The sequence below is a fragment of the Oncorhynchus masou genome, unplaced genomic scaffold (genome assembly GCF_036934945.1).
Source record: "Oncorhynchus masou masou isolate Uvic2021 unplaced genomic scaffold, UVic_Omas_1.1 unplaced_scaffold_3241, whole genome shotgun sequence".
Taxonomy (NCBI): domain Eukaryota; kingdom Metazoa; phylum Chordata; class Actinopteri; order Salmoniformes; family Salmonidae; genus Oncorhynchus; species Oncorhynchus masou.
In genome coordinates, this window is record NW_027009655.1 from 345 (window position 1) to 22,864 (window position 22,520).

Here is a 22,520-nt window from a genome sequence, read left to right on the forward strand (position 1 = left end):
TCTACCTTAGCCTTATGATTTAACATTTTACTTCTCTTTTTTCTGATTCTGATTGAGTCTACCTTAGCCTTATGATTTAACATTTTACTTCTCTTTTTTCTGATTCTGATTGAGTCTACCTTAGCCTTATGATTTAACATTTTACTTCTCTTTTTCTGATTCTGATTGAGTCTACCTTAGCCTTATGATTTAACATTTTACTTCTCTTTTTTTCTGATTCTGATTGAGTCTACCTTAGCCTTATGATTTAACATTTTACTTCTCTTTTTTCTGATTCTGATTGAGTCTACCTTAGCCTTATGATTTAACATTTTACTTCTCTTTTTTCTGATTCTGTTTGAGTCTACCTTAGCCTTATGATTTAACATTTTACTTCTCTTTTTTCTGATTCTGATTGAGTCTACCTTAGCCTTATGATTTAACATTTTACTTCTCTTTTTTCTGATTCTGATTGAGTCTACCTTAGCCTTATGATTTAACATTTTACTTCTCTTTTTTCTGATTCTGATTGAGTCTACCTTAGCCTTATGATTTAACATTTTACTTCTCTTTTTTTCCCTCCCAACTGATTCCTTTCATTTATCCTTTCTCATTCTCTCACCTTTTCATCCATCCTACACACTTACCCCTTTATATCTACCCTCCCCGGCTCACTTGGATGGTTACACACTATTCTCCTTTGGGATGGCAACACTACTCTCTACTCTCATCCTCTCCTGTGGATGACAACACTACTCTCTACTCTCCTCCTCTCCTGTGGATGGCAACACTCCTACTCCACTACTCCACCTCCATAGCTGGCTTTGTGAAGTCTCCCCTGTCTGAGACCAAACTAACAGGCGACACCTTTGAGTTGTACTGTGACGTGGTCGGTAACCCGACCCCAGAGGTTCAGTGGTGGTACTCTGAGATCAACCGGGCCGACTCCTTCCGCCAGCTCTGGGACGGCGCCCGTAAAAGTCGCGTGTCCATCAACACGGCGCGGCACCAACGGCGTGAGCGTTCTGGGCGTCACGCTTCTTGGTCTGGAGGATTTTGGGACATACGAATGTCGGGCCAGTAATGATCCAAGGCGTAACGATCTACACCAAAACTCTGCCTGGATCAGAGCACAAGCTACCATTACTATGCTGCAGAGTGAGTGGTCAGAGACAGTAGAGTAACCCCATCACCCCTCAGGGTTAGCGGCTTCATTAGTAGCCAGTCCCAATTCACTCCCTACCCCTTCCCCATATCAATCAATCAAATGTATTTATAAAGCCCTTTTTACATCCAGCCTAAAACCCCAAACAGCAAGCAATGCAGGTGTAGAAGCACGGTGGCTAGGAAAAACTCCCTAGAAAGGCTGGAACCTAGGAAGAAACCTAGAGAGGAACCAGGCTCTGAGGGGTGGCCAGTCCTCTTATGGCTGTGCCAGGTGGAGATTATAACAGAACATGACCAAGATGTTCAAACGTTCATAGATAACCAGCATCGTCAAATAATAATAATCACAGTGGTTGTAGAGGGTGCAACAGGTCAGCACCTCAGGAGTAAATGTCAGTTGGCTTTTCATAACCGAGCATTCAGAGTTAGAGATAACTGTTGCGGTAGAGAGAGAGAGAGTCGAAACAGCCGGTCCGGGATAAGGTAGCACGTATGGTGAACAGGTCAGGGTTCCATAGCCACAGGCAGAACAGTTGAAACTGGAGCAGCAGCACGACCAGATGGACTGGGGACAGCAAGGAGTCATCAGGCCAGGTAGTCCTAAGGCATGGTTCTTAGGCTCAGGTCCTCTGGGAGGGAAGGGAAAGAGAGAGAGAGAATTAGAGGGAGCACACTTTAATTCACACAGGACACCGAATAAGACAGGAGAATAACTCCAGATATAACAGACTGATCCTAGCCCCCCGACACAAACTATTGCAACATAGATACTGGAGGCTGAGACAGGAGTGACCCTTTGATGTTTTGTACCTCTGTGAGGTGTAAGCAACATGGTTGATTCTACACGACTATTCCAGTCCTCATGGGGTTAGCAACTCAACTAGCTCTACCTGTGTACTCCCAAAAGCCTTCAAAAACTTCCAGGTCATCCACCAGTTCCCTTGTAGAAGCCATCACTGTATTATATCATGTTATATCGTATTACATCGTATTATATTGTATTACATCGTATTATATCGTATCGTATTGTATCAAATTGTATTGTATCATATTGTATTGTATCATATTTATTATATCGTATCGTATTGTATCATATTGTATTGTATTGTATCAAATCGTATTACATTGTATCGTATTGTATCATGTTGTATCATATCGTATTACATTGTATTATATTGTATTACATCGTATTGTATTGTATCGTATTGTATTGTATCGTATTGTATCATATTGTATTGTATCATATTTATTATATCGTATCGTATTGTATCATATTGTATTGTATTGTATCAAATCGTATTACATTGTATCATATCGTATTACATCTTATTGTATCATATCGTATTACATCATATTGTATTACATCGTATTGTATCATATTGTATTGTATCGTATTGTATCATATCGTATTACATTGTATTGTATCGTATTGTATCATATTGTATCATATTGTATTACATCGTATTGTATCATATCATATTACATTGTATTGTATTACATCGTATTGTATCATATCGTATTACATTGTATTGTATTACATCGTATTGTATCGTATTGTTGTCACGGCTGTCGTAAGGAGAGGACCAAGGTGCAGCGTGGTAAGCATACATTTTATTTATTGAATCAAAATGACGCTAAACAAAATAATAAACACAACAAAAACAAACCGTGAAGCTCAAAGGCAAAGTGCCCTAAACAAAGTCAATCTCCCACAAACACAGGTGGGAAAAAGGGTACCTAAGTATGGTTCCCAATCAGAGACAACGATAGGCCGCTGTCCCTGATTGAGAACCATACCCGGCCAAAACATAGAAATAGAAAATCATAGAAACACAAAACATAGAATACCCACCGCAACTCACGCCCTGACCAAACCATAATAGAGACATAAAAAGGATCTCTAAGGTCAGGGCGGGACAGTTGTATCGTATTATATAGTATTACATTGTATTGTATCATATTGTGTCGTTTTACATCAAATTACATTGTATTACATCGTATTGTATCGTATTACATTGTATTGTATTACATCGTATTACATTGTATTGTATCATATTGTATCATATTGTATTGTATCGTTTTACATCATATTACATTGTATTACATCGTATTGTATTGTGTTGTATTACATCGTATTGTTTTGTATCGTATTTTATTGTATTGTATTGTATTATATTACATAGTATTGTATTGTATCGTATTATATTGTATTGTATCGTATTACATCATATTATATCGTATAATCTCCCAGAATAGCACTAAAAACAAACAAGCAACCCATAAAATGTTATGAACTTGAGTGAAGACCCAAAAGCGGTTTTAAACAGAAAACAGAGTTCTTTAATGAAAAAACAGGAATGGCATAAATCCTCTTCCAACGTTGTCAGCGGAACAAAAAGAACGTTAGTATAGTGCAGGTGGCACCTGCCAGGCAGACTCCGACAGGACAGGACAAGGTGGAAGCAAACGAGACGACAGCTTGCTTCTGGCATCAAAAACACAAACAAGAATCAGACACTGAAAGTAGCAGGAACAGAGAAAGAAATAGAGACCTAATCAGAGGGGGAAGAGAGAACAGGTGTGAAAGAGTGAATGAGCTAGTTAGAGGAGATGTAGAACAGCTGAAGAATGAGAGACAGAGAAGGTAACCTAAAAAGACCAGCAGAGAGAGAGAGTGAAGAGAAAGGACAGGAACAGACATAACAAGACATGACAGTACCCCCCACTCACCGAGCGCCTCCTGGCGCACTCGAGGAGGAAACCTGGCGGCAACGGAGGAAATCATCGATCAGCGAACGGTCCAGCACGTCCCGAGAGGGAACCCAACTCCTCTCCTCAGGACCGTACCCTCCCAATCCACTAGGTACTGATGACCACGGCCCGAGGGCGCATGTCCAAAATCTTACGAACCCTGTAGATGGGTGCGCCCTCGACAAGGATGGGGGGGAGGGACGAGCGGGGGCGCAAGAACGGGCTTAACACAGGAGACATGGAAGACCGGGTGAACGCGACGAAGATAGCGCGGGAGAAGAAGTCGCACTGCGACAGGATTAATGACCTGGGAAATACGGAACGGACCAATGAACCGCGGGGCCAACTTGCGAGAAGCTGTCTTAAGGGAAGGTTCTGAGTGGAGAGCCATACTCTCTGACCGCAACAATATCTAGGACTCTTGGTCCTACGCTTTATTAGCGGCCCTCACAGTCTGCGCCCTATTACGGCAAAGTGCCGACCTGACCCCTTCCAGGTGCGCTCGCAACGCTGGACAAAAGCCTGAGCGGAGGGGACGCAGGACTCGGCGAGCTGAGATGAGAACAGCGGAGGCTGGTACCCGAGGCTACACTGAAAAGGGGATAGACCGGTAGCAGACGGGAAGCGAGTTGTGGGCGTACTCTGCCCAAGGGAGCTGTTCTGACCAAGACGCAGGGTTACGAAAGAAAGACTGCGTAAATGCGACCAACAGTCTGATTGGCCCGTTCGGCTTGACCGTTAGACTGGGGATGAAAGCCGGACGAGAGACTGACGGAAGCCCCAATCAAACGGCAAAACTCCCTCAAAATTGAGACGTGAACTGCGGGCCTCTGTCGGAAACGACGTCAGACGGAAGGCCATGAATTCGGAAAACATTCTCGATAATGATCTGAGCCGTCTCCTTAGCAGAAGGGAGCTTATCGAGAGGAATGAAATGAGCCGCCTTAGAGAATCTATCGACAACCGTAAGAATAACTGTCTTCCCCGCTGATGAAGGCAGTCCGGTGATAAAATCTAAAGCGATGTGAGACCACGGTCGAGAGGGAATGGGAAGCGGTCTGAGACGGCCGGCAGGAGGAGAGTTCCCAGATTTAGTCTGCGCGCAGACCGAACAAGCGCGACAAATCGACGCGCGTCACGTTCCCGAGTGGGCCACCAGAAACGCTGGCGAATGGAAGCGAGCGTACCCCGAACGCCGGGGTGGCCGGCTAACTTGGCAGAGTGGGCCCACTGAAGAACGGCCGGACGGTAGGAACGGGAACGAACAGAAGGTTCCTAGGACAAGCTCGCGGCGACGGAGTGTGAGCGAGTGCTTGCTTTACCTGCCTCTCAATTCCCAGACAGTCAACCCGACAACACGCCCGTCAGGGAGAATCCCCTCGGGGTCGGTGGAGACCTCAGAAGAACTGAAGAGACGAGATAAAGCATCAGGCTTGGTGTTTTTTGAGCCCGGACGATAAGAAATAACAAACTCGAAACGAGCGAAAAACAGAGCCCAACGAGCCTGACGCGCATTAAGTCGTTTGGCTGAACGGATGTACTCAAGGTTCCTATGGTCAGTCCAAACGACAAAAGGAACGTCGCCCCCTCCAACCACTGTCGCCATTCGCCTAGGGCTAAGCGGATGGCGAGCAGTTCGCGATTACCAACATCATAGTTACGTTCTGACGGCGATAAGCGATGAGAAAAAACGCGCAAGGATGGACCTTGCCGTCAGAGAGAGAGCGCTGAGAAAGAATGGCTCCCACGCCCACCTCTGACGCGTCAACCTCAACAACAAACTGGCTAGAGATGTCAGGTGTAACAAGAATAGGAGCGGATGTAAAACGATTCTTAAGAAGATCAAAAGCTCCCTGGGCGGAAACGGACCACTTAAAGCACGTCTTAACAGAAGTAAGGGCTGTGAGGGGAGCTGCCACCTGACCGAAATTACGGATGAAACGACGATAGAAATTAGCGAAGCCCAGAAAGCGCTGCAGCTCGACGCGTGACTTAGGAACGGGCCAATCAATGACAGCCTGGACCTTAGCGGGATCCATCTTAATGCCCTCAGCGGAAATAACGGAACCGAGAAAAGGGACAGAGGCGGCATGAAAAATGCACTTCTCAGCCTTCACATAAAGACAGTTCTCCAAAAGGCGCTGGAGGACGCGTCGCACGTGCTGAACATGAATCGAGAGAGACGGAGAAAAAATCAGGATATCGTCCATGTAAACGAAAACAAAAATGTTCAGCATGTCTCTCAGGACGTCGTTAACTAGTGCCTGAAAGACAGCTGGAGCGTTAACGAGGCCGAAAGGAAGAACCCGGTATTCAAAGTGCCCTAACGGAGTGTTAAACGCCGTCTTCCACTCGTCCCCCTCCCTGATGCGCACGAGATGGTAGGCGTTACGAAGGTCCAATTTGGTGAAAAACCTGGCTCCCTGCAGGATCTCGAAGGCTGAAGACATAAGGGGAAGCGGATAACGATTCTTAACTGTTATGTCATTCAGCCTCGATAATCCACGCATGGGCGCAGGGACCCGTCCTTCTTCTGAACAAAAAAAAAAACCCCGCTCCGGCGGGAGAGGAGGAGGAGACAATGGTACCGGCGTTGAGCGAAACCGACAAATAATCCTCGAGAGCCTTACGTTCGGGAGCCGACAGAGAGTATAATCTACCCCGGGGGAGTAGTTCCCGGAAGGAGATCAATACTACAGTCATACGACCGGTGTGGAGGGAGAGAAGTGGCCTTGGAACGACTGAACACCGTGCGCAGATCGTGATACTCCTCCGGCACCCCTGTCAAATCGCCAGGCTCCTCCTGTGAAGTAGAGACAGAGGAAACAGGAGGGATAGCAGACATTAAACAGGTTACATGACAAGAAACATTCCAGGATAGGATAGTATTACTAGACCAATTAATAGAAGGGTTATGGCGCACTAGCCAGGGATGACCCAAAACAACGGGTGTAAAAGGTGAACGAAAAATTAAAAAAGAAATGGTTTCGCTATGATTACCAGAGACAGTGAGGGTTAAAGGCAGCGTCTCACGCTGAATCTTGGGGAGAGAACTACCATCTAAAGCGAACAAGGCCGTGGGCTCCCCTAACTGTCTGAGAGGAATGTCATGTTCCCGAGCCCAGGTCTCGTCCATAAAACAGCCCTCCGCCCCAGAGTCTATCAAGGCACTGCAGGAAGCAGATGAACCGGGCCAGCGGAGATGGACCGGAAAAGTAGTGCGTGATCCAGAAGGAGAGGCCTGAGTAGTTGCGCTCACCAGTAGCCCTCCTCTTACTGATGAGCTCTGGCTTTTACTGGACATGAGGTGACAAAATGACCAGCGGAGCCGCAGTAGAGACAGAGGCGATTGGTGATTCTCCGTTCCCTCTCCTTGGCCGAGATGCGGATACCCCCAGCTGCATAGGCTCAGCATCCGAGCCGGCGGAGGAGGGTGGCAGTGATGCGGCAGGTGGCAGTGATGTGGAGAGGGGAGCAGCGGAGAACGCGAGCTCCTTTCCACGAGCTCGGCGACGAAGATCAAACCGTCGCTCTATGCGAATAGCGAGAGCTATTAAGGAGTCCAGACTGGAAGGAACCTCCCGGGAGAGGATCTCGTCCTTAACCTCGACGAGGAGACCCTCCAGAAAACGAGCGAGCAAAGCCGGCTCGTTCCAGTCACTTGAGGCAGCGAGAGTGCGAAACTCAATAGAATAATCCGTTATGGATCGATTCCCCTGACATAGGGAAGACAGGGCCCTGGAAGCCTCCTCCCCAAAAACAGAACGGTCAAAAACCCGTATCATCTCCTCCTTAAAGTCTTGATACTGGTTAATGCACTCAGCCCTCGCCTCCCAGACTGCCGTGCCCCACTCACGCGCCCGTCCGGTAAGGAGAGAAATGACGTAGGCGATGCGGGCTGCGCTCCTGGAGTAAGTGTTGGGCTGGAGAGAGAACACCACATCACACTGAGTGAGGAATGAGCGGCACTCAGTGGGCTCCCAGAGTAACACGGCGGGTTGTTGATCCTGGGCTCCGGAGACTCGGAAACCCTGGAAGTGGGCGGTGGATCGAGGTGGAGTTGGTGAACCTGTCTTGTGAGGTCGGAGACTTGGACGGCCAGGGTCTCAACGGCATGTCGAGCAGCAGACAATTCCTCCTCGTGTCTGCCTAGCATCGCTCCCTGGATCTCGACGGCGGAGTGAAAAGGGTCCGGAGCCGCTGGGTCCATTCTTGGTCTGATTCTTCTGTTATGAACTTGAGTGAAGACCCAAAAGCGGTTTTAAACAGAAAACAGAGTTCTTTAATGAAAAAACAGGAATGGCATAAATCCTCTTCCAACGTTGTCAGCGGAACAAAAAGAACGTTAGTATAGTGCAGGTGGCACCTGCCAGGCAGACTCCGACAGGACAGGACAAGGTGGAAGCAAACGAGACGACAGCTTGCTTCTGGCATCAAAAAACACAAACAAGAATCAGACACTGAAAGTAGCAGGAACAGAGAAAGAAATAGAGACCTAATCAGAGGGGGAAGAGAGAACAGGTGTGAAAGAGTGAATGAGCTAGTTAGAGGAGATGTAGAACAGCTGAAGAATGAGAGACAGAGAAGGTAACCTAAAAAGACCAGCAGAGAGAGAGAGTGAAGAGAAAGGACAGGAACAGACATAACAAGACATGACATAAAAGTGCAAAAAATAGCCCATTTTAACATATGTAGGCGGAGAAACAAGGTTCAAGAAATAGACAACTTATTAACACCAGAAAACATTCATATTCGGCCGTCTCTGAAAAACACTTAGATAATTCCTTTAAAGAAATATATTTTATTTCACCTTTATTTAAAGGTTGAGAACAAGTTCTCATTTACAACTGCGACCTGTCATGATACCGTTGATGATACAGTAGTAGCTATACGTGGTTATAGAATATACAGGAAAGATAGAAATGCAAATGGAGGAAGTGTTGCCATGTATGTCCAGAGTCATTTTCCTGTTCGGCGTAATATGTAATATGGCTACAGGTTAATCTACCTAAACTAAAGCCTATTCTCAAAGTTGCTATAGAAACCACCAAGTGGTAAAAGTCAGTATTTGGACTGGCAATATGTGTGAAATGTTGGATAATGTAATGTGATATCAACAGAGAGGTATATTTTCTGGGTGACCTAAATATTGACTGGTTGTGATCAAAATTTAATAGCCATATCTAGAAAAAAAAACGAAGTTTCAAAGACTGGACCTAAAATTGTGTATAAACGATCATACAAGAGGTTTTGTAATGATTTCTATGTCGAATATGTGAAAAATATTTTGTAGGTCTAATGTGTGTAATGAGGAACATCCGGACGCTGCACTTGAAGCAGTTATGAAACTGCTTCTTCCGGTTACTGATAGGCCCATCAAGAAACAAACATTTAAAACTGCCAAATCCCCATGGGATCGGTGCTGATTTTAAAAACTGTATGGCTGAGAGGGATGAAGCAAAGAGAATAGTAAATAAGTCTGACAACACAGCAGACTGGCAAACACACAGTCAATTGAGAAATCACCTAACTAAACTAAACACAAATGAGAAATCACCTAACTAAACTAAACACAAATGAGAAGAAACTATACTATGGAACAGAGATAAATTATATGAAGAATGATAGTTAAAAGTTCTGGAGTACTTAAATTAAATTCTAGACAAGAAAGCAAACTCGGCTCGATCTTCCATCTAGGCAGATGGCTTGTTCATAACAAAACACTTTTTTGTTGGTAAGATTTACAAAACTTGCTGAACCTTCATATTCATGTATAATGGTCCCAATAATGAAAGACAAGCTCATTGAGTTCCACAAAGTGGGTGTGGAAGAGGTGAAGAATTCTTGCTGTCTCTAAAAAAATATGTTTTATTTTTCTAACCTTTATTTAACTAGTCAAGTCAGTTAAGAACAAATTCTTATTTACAATGACGGCCTAGGAACAGTAGCTTAACTGCCTTGTTAAATAAGGACAAACCACCTGATACCGACAACATGGATAGTAAATTGCTACGGTTGGTAGCGTAATACATTGTGACTCCTGTTTGCAACATCTTCAATTTAAGCCTAGAAGATGGTGTGTGCACTCAGAGGGAGGCAGAGATCATTCTGCTGACCCTAGAATAGCAGAGCACCCTTTTAATGGTTCAAACAGCCAACCAATCAGCTTGCTGCAAATGCTTTCAGCTTGCTTATAGGGGAGGGTTTCTCAACATGCTCGGCACTGACACAAATGACTGATTATTGGCTGAAAGAATTTGATAGTAAGACGATTGTGGAAGCTGTTTTGCCTTATTATGGATTGAGAGATACCTAAAAAGCTGAGGGTTTTTGTTAATGGAAGCCTCTCTAATGCAAATTCAGTTGAGTGTGGTGTACCCCAGGGCAACCAGCTAGGGCCATTATTGTTTTACTGTTTTTACAAATGACCTTCCACTGACATTAAATAAAGAGGAAAGGGGGGATACCTAGTCAGTTGTACAACGTAATGTCTTCAACTGAAATGTGTTTTCTGCATTTACCCCAAACTCCTCCGAATCAGAAAGGTGAATAAAGATTGTGTGTCTATGAACGCTGACGACTCAACATTAAACACGTCCACTGCAACAGTAAAATAAATAACTGAGACACTTAACATAGAGCTCCATTCAGTTTTAGAATGGGTAATTAGCAATAGTGCTAATTATTTCAAAAACTAAAATAAAAGTTTTGGGACAAATCACTCGCTGAATGCTAAACCTCGTTTAGATCTATTATTGAGAAATGTGGCTATTGAGCAAGTTGAGGAGACTAAACTGCTGGGTGTAACCCTAGATAGCAAGTTTTCATAACATATAGGCTCTATGGTTTCTAAAATGGGATGAGGTCTGTCCGTGATGGGGCGTTGCTCTGCCTTCTTGACGTCTCAGTTGACCAGACAGGACCTTCAGGCCGTAGTTTTGTTGCACCTGGACTACTGCCCAACTGTGTGGTCATGTGTGGAAAAGAAGGATATAGGTAAATTGCAATCGGTCCAGAAACAAAGCAGAACGTATCACACTTAGATGTACTGTACATGGAGGGAAAGTGTCCGTAAAAATGCATGTCAGTCTCTCCTGGCTCAAAGTTGAGTGATTGACTGCATCACTATTGGTCTTTGTGCGAGGTATTGATGTGTTGAAAGTACCGAACTGTCTGTTCAAGCAGTTGGCACACAGTTCACACGCTCATCGGTACCACACAAGACATGCAACCAGCCGTCTCTTCACAGTCCCCAGGTTCAGAACAGAGGCTGGGAAACGCACAGTGTTAAATAGAGCCACGACTACATGGTAACCCAGGTAACTCAAACAAGCAATAATACCAGATTAAAAGAACACTTTACCGCACAAAGGGGACTGTGAAGAGCCATTTTATATACCTTGTATTGTAATGTGCACTGTATTATGTATTAGACCTAGATATCGTGTGTATGTGCTGATATGTAGGCTATGTGTGACATTTTAAATGTATGTATTTCAGTCCTTGACTAATAATATTCTGTGTTATGTATTATGTCATGTTTCATGTGGACCCCAGGAAGAGTAGCTGATGCCTTTGCAGCAGGATCCTAATAAATACCAAATCACCAACCATACACCCTAAAAATGAATAAATAGCAGAGCTCTCCCTCTGTGCCCCACCCCATACACCCTAAAAATGAATAAATAGCGGAGCTCTCCCTCTGTGCCCCACCCCATACATCCTGAAAATGAGGAACGATCTCCCTCTGTGCCTCAGCTCCTTAGTTAGCAGCTTCACTAGACCTTCCAGTGTACCCGGGAGGTCCTTCCCGTCGTCTACACTGAGACCATAGTGTTTAGTAAGGTTCCCTCCCTAACCCATCTCACCCACCCTAACCTACCTAACCTGTCTAACCCATCTCACCAATCCTAACCTACCTAACCTATCTCACCCATCCTAACCTATCTAACCCATCTCACCCATCCTAACCTATCTAACCCATCTCACCCACCCTAACCTAACTAACCCATCTCACCCATCCTAACTTATCTAACCCATCTCACCCACCCTAACCTAACTAACCCATCTCACCCACCCTAACCTAACTAACCCATCTCACCCACCCTAACCTAACTAACCCATCTCACCCACCCTAGCCTAACTAACCCATCTCACCCACCCTAACTTAACTAACCCATCTCACCCACCCTAACTTAACTAACCCATCTCACCCACCCTAACCTATCTAACCCATCTCACCCACCCTAACCGAACTAACCCATCTCACCCATCCTAACCTAACTAACCCATCTCATCCACCCTAACCTATCTAACCCATCTCACCCACCCTAACCTAACTAACCCATCTCACCCACCCACCCTAACCTAACTAACCCATCTCACCCACCCTAACCCATCTCACCCACCCTAACCTAACTAACCCATCTCACCCACCCTAACCTAACTAACCCATCTGCACGGATACTTTGATTTCCCTTTCATTTTGTCCTTTTATGTTCTTTCATATTTAATTCTTAGAAATGTTTGTGTATGTTAGGGTAGCTCCACAATTTTAAACATTGGTTTGGACAGTCTCACGTATTTACATTTGAGTCATTTTGCAGACACTCTTATCCAGTGAATATGTACTGTATCTCTACTGAACAAAAATGTAAACGCAACATGCAACAATTTTAAAGATTTTACAGAGTTACAGTTTATATAAGGAAATCAGTCATTTTAAATAAATAAATTAGGCCATAATCTATGGATTTCACGACTGGGAATACAGATACACATATTTTGGTCAGAGAGACCTTAAAAAAAAAAAAGGTAGGGGTGTGGATCAGAAAACCAGTCAGCATCTGGTGACCATTTTCCTCATGCAGCGCGACACATTTCCTTCGCATAGAGTTGATCAGGCTGTTGATCAGGCCTGTTGTGGCCTGTAGAATTTTGTCCCACTCCTCTTCATTGGCTGTGCGAAGTTGCTAGATATTGGCGAGAACTGGAACACACTGTCATACACGTTGATCCAGAGCATCCCAAACATGCTCAGTGGGTGACATGTCTGGTCAGTATGCAGGCCATGGAAGAACTGAGACATTTTCAGCTTCCAGGAATTGCCATGCATTATCACGCTGAAACATGAGGGGATGGCGGTGGATGAATGGCATGTCAATGGGCCTCAGGATCTCGCCACGTTATCCCTGTGCATTCAAATTGCCATCGATAAAATGCAATTGTGTTAATTGTCCGTAGCTTATGCCTGCCCATACCATAACCCCACTGCCACCATGGGGCACTCTGTTCACAGCGGTGACATCAGCAAACCGCTCGCCCACACAATGTCATACACGTGTTCTGCGGTTGTGACGCCAAGTTGGACGTACTGCCAAATTCTCTAAAACGACATTGGAGGCAGCTTATGGTAGAGAGATTAACATTAAATTATCTGTCAAAAGCTCTGGTGGACATTCCTGTAGTCAGCATGCCAATTCCACACTCCCTCAAAACTTGAGTTATCTGTGGCATTGTGTTGGGTGACATTTTTAGAGTGGCCCTTTTTATTGTGCCCAGCACAAGGTGCACTTGTGTAATGATCATGCTATTTAATCATGTTATTGATATGACACACCTGTCAGGTGAATGGATTATTTTGTCAAAGGAGAAATGCTCCCTAACAGGAATGTAAATACATTGGTGCACAACAATTTTTGAGAAATAAGCTTTTTTGTGTGTATTGGAAAAATTCTGGGATCTTTTATTTCAGCTCATGAAACATAAGACCAACACTTTACATGTTGAGTTTATATTTATGTTCAGCATATATCAATATATATGGTTCTGGGTTACGAAGGACATGGAAACCTATCAAACACTAGCCCTAAATCGCTATCCCGTCCCAGAAGCCTGACTTCTAACCTTTAACCCCTATGTCAGCTCTACAACCTTCTGTGCTGAATTGCTGGATGCCAAGTAGATTTCAAACCAACATTGACTGCTCTGTCTGCAAATCATTGGAGGTAGAGACCAGAGCCATTTATAGACATCCTGTTTATTTGTACGGCTCTGGTATGGGAAAGTACTCATACTGTATGTGTACGGCTCTGGTAGGGAAAAGTACTCATACTGTATGTGTACGGCTCTGGAATGGGAAAGTACTCATACTGTATGTGTACGGCTCTGGTAGGGGAAAGTACTCATACTGTACAGTATGTGTACGGCTCTGGTAGGGGAAAGTACTCATACTGTACAGTATGTGTACGACTCTGGTATGGGAAAGTACTCATACTGTACAGTATGTGTACGACTCTGGTATGGGAAAGTACTCATACAGTATGTGTACGGCTCTGGTAGGGAAAAGTACTCATACTGTATGTGTACGGCTCTGGAATGGGAAAGTACTCATACTGTATGTGTACGGCTCTGGTAGGGGAAAGTACTCATACTGTATGTGTACGGCTCTGGTATGGGAAAGTACTCATACTGTATGTGTATGGCTCTGGTATGGGAAAGTACTCATACTGTACAGTATGTGTACGGCTCTGGAATGGGAAAGTACTCATACTGTACGTGTACGGCTCTGGTATGGGAAAGTACTCATACTGTACAGTATGTGTACGGCTCTGGTAGGGGAAAGTACTCATACTGTATGTGTACGGCTCTGGTAGGGGAAAGTACTCATACTGTATGTGTACGGCTCTGGTAGGGGAACGTACTCATACTGTATGTGTACGGCTCTGGTATTGGAAAGTACTCATACTGTATGTGTACGGCTCTGGTAGGGGAAAGTACTCATACTGTATGTGTATGGCTCTGGTATGGGAAAGTACTCATACTGTACAGTATGTGTACGGCTCTGGAATGGGAAAGTACTCATACTGTACGTGTACGGCTCTGGTATGGGAAAGTACTCATACTGTACAGTATGTGTACGGCTCTGGTAGGGGAAAGTACTCATACTGTATGTGTACGGCTCTGGTAGGGGAAAGTACTCATACTGTATGTGTACGGCTCTGGTAGGGGAACGTACTCATACTGTATGTGTACGGCTCTGGTATTGGAAAGTACTCATACTGTATGTGTACGGCTCTGGTAGGGGAAAGTACTCATACTGTATGTGTACGGCTCTGGTATGGGAAAGTACTCATACTGTATGTGTACGGCTCTGGTATGTGAAAGTACTCATACTGTATGTGTATGGCTCTGGTATGGGAAAGTACTCATACTGTATGTGTATGGCTCTTGTATGGGAAAGTATGTGCCTACCACTCATTGTGCTTGTTTGAAGTGAACTACAGGGTTGTTTAGAAACACAAGCCTGTGTGATGTCTCTATCAGGGCTGGGGTCAATTCCATTTCAATTCAGTCAATTCTGGGAGTAGCCTGAAATTCCAATCCAATTTTCCTCACTGCTTTTCAACTAATTTCAATGAACTACATTGAAAATTACAAGAATAAGATACCATTTGAAATGGAATTGACCTTAACCCTGATGTCTTATCGGTGTTTCAGAGCCTTTCATCAACTGAAATGTACATTTTCCTCATTGTTTTTCAGTTAATTGGAAATGTCAGTTTAACTTCATGTGTTGAATATATTGAAATGGAATTGAATATTGGAAGTGTTTTATTGGTGTTTCAGAGCCTTCCATCAACTCGTCGGACCACATCATGCTGCCCACTGATCACCACAGCCTGCCCATCACTTTGCAGTGCAACCTAACATTATTCCACAGTGCCCACAAGGAGAGCTTCTGGATGAAGAATGGGGAGGAGATCCAAGAGACCCGCGGAGAGAGAGCCAACACTGAGTACTAGTATGTCCCCATCTATAAGAGTTTAACAACTGTCATGGTAGGGAGAGTTTAGAGTTTATTATCTGTCCTCCTATTTCCTTATTTTTTTCCTTATATGTAAAAAAGCCCTTATTGGTTAATAAAGTAGATCGGTTGGGCCCTCTTGTCTCTTCCTCAACTCTTTTTTTGAATTGACATCCTAGCGAATATTTTTGATGACTGATTGGGGGCTTGGAACTCTCCTATTTAGTTGTTTTTTTGAGGATCCCTGGCTGTCACGCTGGAGACCGGGGTTCATTTCCCCCGACGGTGGATGTTTAAACCTATAAGTGTTGACTAACTTTGAAAAGATCCTCTCTGCCGTGTTAGAATTCTGGGGTTTCTTGATTGTTCCTGATTATTAGAGATGTTGAAGATGGGTTGGTCTAGGTCCTACAGTATTTGCCCTGCTTGCCCCCGTATGGGTAACAGTCCTGTAACCTAACCTAAGTGCACATTTCTGAAGAAACGACAGATTATTGGGACGCAGGCAATGCCTCTGACATCAGAGTGCCTTACAGAGTTAGAACTAAACAAGGATTGATTGACTTGTGGTGTTTGTTTTGTGTAAATCCAGCCTGAAGAAGCCCCGAGGAGAGGATTCAGGGGAGTACATGTGTGTCTACACCTTCGATCAGGCCCCGTCTGCTAACGCCACCATCGAGATTAAAGGTACGACCTCTCCCTAACCCTCCGTTAACATAACATAATGTTGTATGAGGTTAGCCACACCATCGAGATTAAAGGTACGACCTATCCCTAACCCTCCGTTAACATAACATAGTGTTGTATGAGGTTAGCCACACCATCGAGATTAAAGGTACGACCTCTCCCTAACCCTCCGTTAACATAACATAGTGTTGTATGAGGTTAGCCACACCATCGAGATTAAAGGTACGACCTCTCCCTAACCCTCCGTTAACATAACATAATGTTGTATGAGGTTAGCCACACCATCGAGATTAAAGGTACGACCTATCCCTAACCCTCCGTTAACATAACATAGTGTTGTATGAGGTTAGCCACACCATCGAGATTAAAGGTACGACCTATCCCTAACCCTCCGTTAACATAACATAGTGTTGTATGAGGTTAGCCACACCATCCCTAACCCTCCGTTAACATAACATAGTGTTGTATGAGGTTAAACCATCGGATTAAAGGTACGACCTATCCCTAACCCTCCGTTAACATAACATAGTGTTGTATGAGGTTAGCCACACCATCGAGATTAAAGGTACGACCTATCCCTAACCCTCCGTTAGCATAACATAGTGTTGTATGAGGTTAGCCACACCATCGAGATTAAAGGTACGACCTATCCCTAACCCTCCGTTAACATAACATAGTGTTGTATGAGGTTAGCCACACCATCGAGATTAAAGGTACGACCTATCCCTAACCCTCCGTTAACATAACATAGTGTTGTATGAGGTTAGCCACACCATCGAGATTAAAGGTACGACCTATCCTAACCCTCCGTTAACATAACATAGTGTTGTATGAGGTTAGCCACACCATCGAGATTAAAGGTACGACCTATCCCTAACCCTCCGTTAGCATAACATAGTGTTGTATGAGGTTAGCCACACCATCGAGATTAAAGGTACAGTACTACTCCCACCCACCAGTGTTGAATAGTAATTCAGATGAGTCATTCACATGAATCATTCATGAGTCATTCACATTCACATGAATCATTGACATGAATCATTCCAAGCGCAATGATGACCTAATAGGCTGCCCAATTTAGCACTGTCATATAGTCCCTGAAATACTGCCTTTCGTAGGGCCTCCCTGCCTACATCAGACCTGGGTTCATATACTATTTCAGGTATTTCAATTACTTTTTAATATATTTCCAAAACAAGTATTCAGATTGTATTAGGTACACCTCTTTCACAAAAATGGATCGCTTCTGCAAACAGTGATATATAAAGCAGGCAGACAGGCATCGAGGCATTCAGTTACTGTTTGATTAAACATTAGAATGCGCAAAGCTAGTGACCTAAGCAACTCTGAGCATACTCAACTCTCGTACAGACTCGGGAGAGTCCAAACCCTCCCCTAACCCGGACAACCCAGCGTTGTCCGGGTTAGGGGAGGGTTTGGCCGGCAGGGATGTCCTTGTCCCATCGGGCACTAGTGACTCCTGTGTTGGGCCGGGCGCATTGCACGCTGACACGGTCGCCAGGTGTACGGTGTTTTCTCCGACACATTGGTACGGCTTAAGTGGGCATTGTGTCAAGAAGCAGTGCGGCTTGGCAGGGTTGTGTTTCGGAGTACGCACGGCTCTCGACCTACGCCTCTCCAGAGTCCGTACGAGAGTTGCAGCGATGAGACAAAACTGTAACTACCAACAGGATACCACAAAATTGGGGAGAAAAAGAGGTTAAGAAATAGAGAGAGAGAGAGAGAGAGAATGGTGCAAGAAACTTTAAACATCCAGTCAGCGGCAGTCCTGTGTTAGTCCTGTGGTAGTCCTGTGGTAGTCCTGTGGCAGTCCTGTGTTAGTCCTGTGTTAGTCCTGTGGCAGTCCTGTGGCAGTCCTGTGTTAGTCCTGTGGCAGTCCTGTGGCAGTCCTGTGTTAGTCCTGCAGCAGACCTGCGGCAGTCCTGTGTTAGTCCTGTGGCAGTCCTGTGGCAGTCCTGTGTTAGTAATGTGGCAGTCCTGTGTTAGTTCTGTGGTAGTCCTGTGGCAGTCCTGTGGCAGTCCTGTGTTAGTAATGTGGCAGTCCTGTGGCAGTCCTGTGGCAGTCCTGTGGCAGTCCTGTGGCAGTCCTGTGTTAGTCCTGTGGCAGTCCTGTGTTAGTCCTGTGGCAGTCCTGTGGCAGTCCTGTGTTAGTCCTGTGTTAGTCCTGTGGCAGTCCTGTGTTAGTCCTGTGGCAGTCCTGTGGCAGTCCTGTGTTAGTCCTGTGGCAGTCCTGTGGCAGTCCTGCGGCAGTCCTGTGGCAGTCCTGTGGGCGAAAACAGATAGTTGATGAGAGAAGTCGAAGGGAACTGCAAGCTAACAGGTGGGCCACAAATGGACAACATTTCGGAACTCGTCGATCCTTGTCACCGATGGGCTATTGCAGCAGACGACCTCACCGGGTTCCGCTCCTATCAGCTAAAAACAAGAAGAAGAAGGGGCTCCAGTGGGCACGACATCACCGGGTTCCGCTCCTATCAGCTAAAAACAAGAAGAAGAAGTGGTGCCAGTGGGCACGACATCACCGGGTTCCACTCCTATCAGCTAAAAACAAGAAGAAGCTGCTCCAGTGGGCACGACATCACCGGGTTCCGCTCCTATCAGCTAAAAACAAGAAGAAGAAGCTGCTCCAGTGGGCACGACATCACCGGGTTCCGCTCCTATCAGCTAAAAACAAGAAGAAGAAGTGGTGCCAGTGGGCACGACATCACCGGGTTCCGCTCCTATCAGCTAAAAACAAGAAGAAGCTGCTCCAGTGGGCATGACATCACCGGGTTCTGCTCCTATCAGCTAAAAACAAGAAGAAGAAGCTGCTCCAGTGGGCACGACATCACCGGGTTCCGCTCCTTTCAGCTAAAAACAAGAAGAAGTGGTGCCAGTGGGCACGACATCACCGGGTTCCGCTCCTATCAGCTAAAAACAAGAAGAAGTGGTGCCAGTGGGCACGACATCACCGGGTTCTGCTCCTTTCAGCTAAAAACAAGAAGAAGTGGTGCCAGTGGGCACGACATCACCGGGTTCCGCTCCTATCAGCTAAAAACAAGCAGAAGAAGTGGTGCCAGTGGGCACGACATCACCGGGTTCCGCTCCTATCAGCTAAAAACAAGAAGAAGAAGTGGTTCCAGTGGGCACGACATCACCGGGTTCCGCTCCTATCAGCTAAAAACAAGAAGAAGAAGTGGTGCCAGTGGGCACGACATCACCGGGTTCCGCTCCTATCAGCTAAAAACAAGAAGAAGAAGCTGCTCCAGTGGGCACGACATCACCGGGTTCCGCTCCTATCAGCTAAAAACAAGAAGAAGAAGCTGCTCCAGTGGGCACGACATCACCGGGTTCCGCTCCTATCAGCTAAAAACAAGAAGAAGAAGGGGCTCCAGTGGGCACGACATCACCAACACTGGACAATGGAGGAGGGGGAAAACGTTGCCTGGTCCAACGAATGCTGATACATCACGCTGATGGCAGAGTCCGGATTTAGCGTAAAACGTGCTTCCTGCTTTTGCCAGCCAATCATCTGTGGACTGAACTGACATGGTTTGTAAATAATAATGCAAATAATAATAGTCCTTCCACAGTGACCTTTCAGTGACCTTTCAGTGACTGGATTCTGAATTCTTATTCCTTACACTCATTGCTGCTCCTTTATTCGCACACATGCATGCATACACACACACACACACACACACACACACACACACACACACACACACACACACACACACACACACACACACACACACACACACACACACACACACACGCACCGTAAACACACACACACACACACACACACACACACACACACACACACACACACACACACACACACACACACACACACACACACACACCAAAACACACACACACACACACACACACACACACACACACACACCGTAAACACACACACACACGCACACACACACACCGTAAACACACACAACGTAAACACATACACCGTAAACACACACCCCCGTAAACACACACACACACATCGTAAACACACACACCGTACACACACAAACACACACAGCAGTGAATGGATTGCCATGGGGCTAGTACTGATCGTTCCCAATAGACAGCAAGAAATACCTTAATTTAGGATTAGAGCGAATGCAGAGTGTTTATGAATCAAGATGCCGTAACAACAGAACAACAGCTGTCAAATGAATAACACAGGTTATTCGAAGGTTGAACATTACCCACGAGGCAATGTACAGCTGGAGATGCTGTTGTAATTGAATCTCAGAGTACAATTGTAATTGATGATTTTAATATTTACTAGAGCATACTTATTCTAATAGAGAACTCTATTACATTGGGATTGGAACTGCAGTTTAAATTCTGTAATTGACTGATTTGTAATGGAAAGGAACCCTACCCTGATGTTAGTCCACCAATGGGGTTCTATTATGAGATAACACTATTAGTAAAACTATCATTACTTTCATTGGTTGCATCCTAAGTGGTGCCCTGAAATGGTGCCCTATTCCCTTTATAGTGCACTTCTTTTGGCCATATCCTATAGGGTTCTATGTAGTGGGAAGTAATATTTGATACACTATATTATATAAACATCACGAGAGAGAGAGAGAGAGAGAGAGAGAGAGAGAGAGAGAGAGAGAGAGAGAGAGAGAGAGAGAGAGGTTTCTCACCACAGCAAGTCAGGGACATAAGAGAAATAATCATTCATCTAAGACCATTTTTTATGCACCTGAGTTGTTTGGACTCAGGATCTGAATTGTTGACCAATAGTATTAATGTAAAGGTAACCTCCAATCAGATATCACACGTACATGATGTAACCTCTACTTATCAGAGTTAAAACAATGAGGTTGGTATGACAACACAGAGAATGCTGAATTCTTAAGACAACACAGAGAATGCTGAATTCTTAAGACAGCACAGAGAATGCTTAATTCTTAAGACAACACAGAGGAAATTATTGCATCTAGTTGATAAGAAGAGTCACTTCGGGCGCTGGGCTGCCCTACATCTATAGGTCTATACACAGTACAGGAAATGGGCTGGGCTGCCCTACATCTATAGGTTTATACACAGTATAGGAAATGGGCTGGGCTGCCCTACATCTATAGCTCTATACACAGTACAGGAAATGGGCTGCCCTACATCTATAGGTCTATACACCGTACAGGAAATGAGCTGGGTCGCCCTCCATCTATAGGTCTATACACAGTACAGGAAATGGGCTGCCCTACATCTATAGGTCTATACACCGTACAGGAAATGGGCTGGGCTGCCCTACATCTATAGGTCTATACACAGTACAGGAAATGGGCTGGGCTGCCCTACATCTATAGGTCTATACACAGTACAGGAAATGAGCTGGGTCGCCCTACATCTATAGGTCTATACACAGTACAGGAAATGGTCTGCCCTACATCTATAGGTATTTACACAGTACAGGAAATGGGCTGCCCTACATCTATAGGTATTTACACAGTACAGGAAATGGGCTGCCCTACATATTTAGGTCTATACACAGTACAGGAAATGGGCTGGGCTGCCCTACATCTATAGGTCTATACACAGTACAGGAAATGAGCTGCCCTACATCTATAAGTCTTTACACAGTACAGGAAATGGGCTGGGTCGCCCTACATCTATAGGTCTATACACAGTACAGGAAATGGGCTGCCCTACATCTATAGGTCTTTACACAGTACAGGAAATGGGCTGGGTCGCCCTACATCTATAGGTCTTTACACAGTACAGGAAATGGGCTGGGCTGCCCTACATCTATAGGTCTATACACAGTACAGGAAATGGGCTGGGCTGCCTTACATCTATAGGTCTTTACACAGTACAGGAAATGGGCTGGGCTGCCCTACATCTATAGGTCTATACACAGTACAGGAAATGGGCTGCCCTACATCTATAGGTCTTTACACAGTACAGGAAATGAGCTGGGCTGCCCTACATCTATAGGTCTTTACACAGTACAGGAAATGGGCTGGTATTTGGAACAGAATCCCTGAGACTTGATTATGTGATAACACGGTATTATTACTGAAACTTATTATTATTTATTTTTATTTTTCACCTTTATTTAACCAGGTAGGCTAGTTGAGAACACCATTATTTAACCAGG

General features: G+C 45.0%; 1 pseudogene; it reads left to right on the forward strand.

Annotated features, from left to right (window-relative positions):
- The first annotated feature begins 658 nt into the window (after window positions 1-658).
- On the forward strand, window positions 659-18,698 carry LOC135534305 (neuroplastin-like; annotated as a pseudogene).
- Window positions 18,699-22,520: the final 3,822 nt, after the last annotated feature.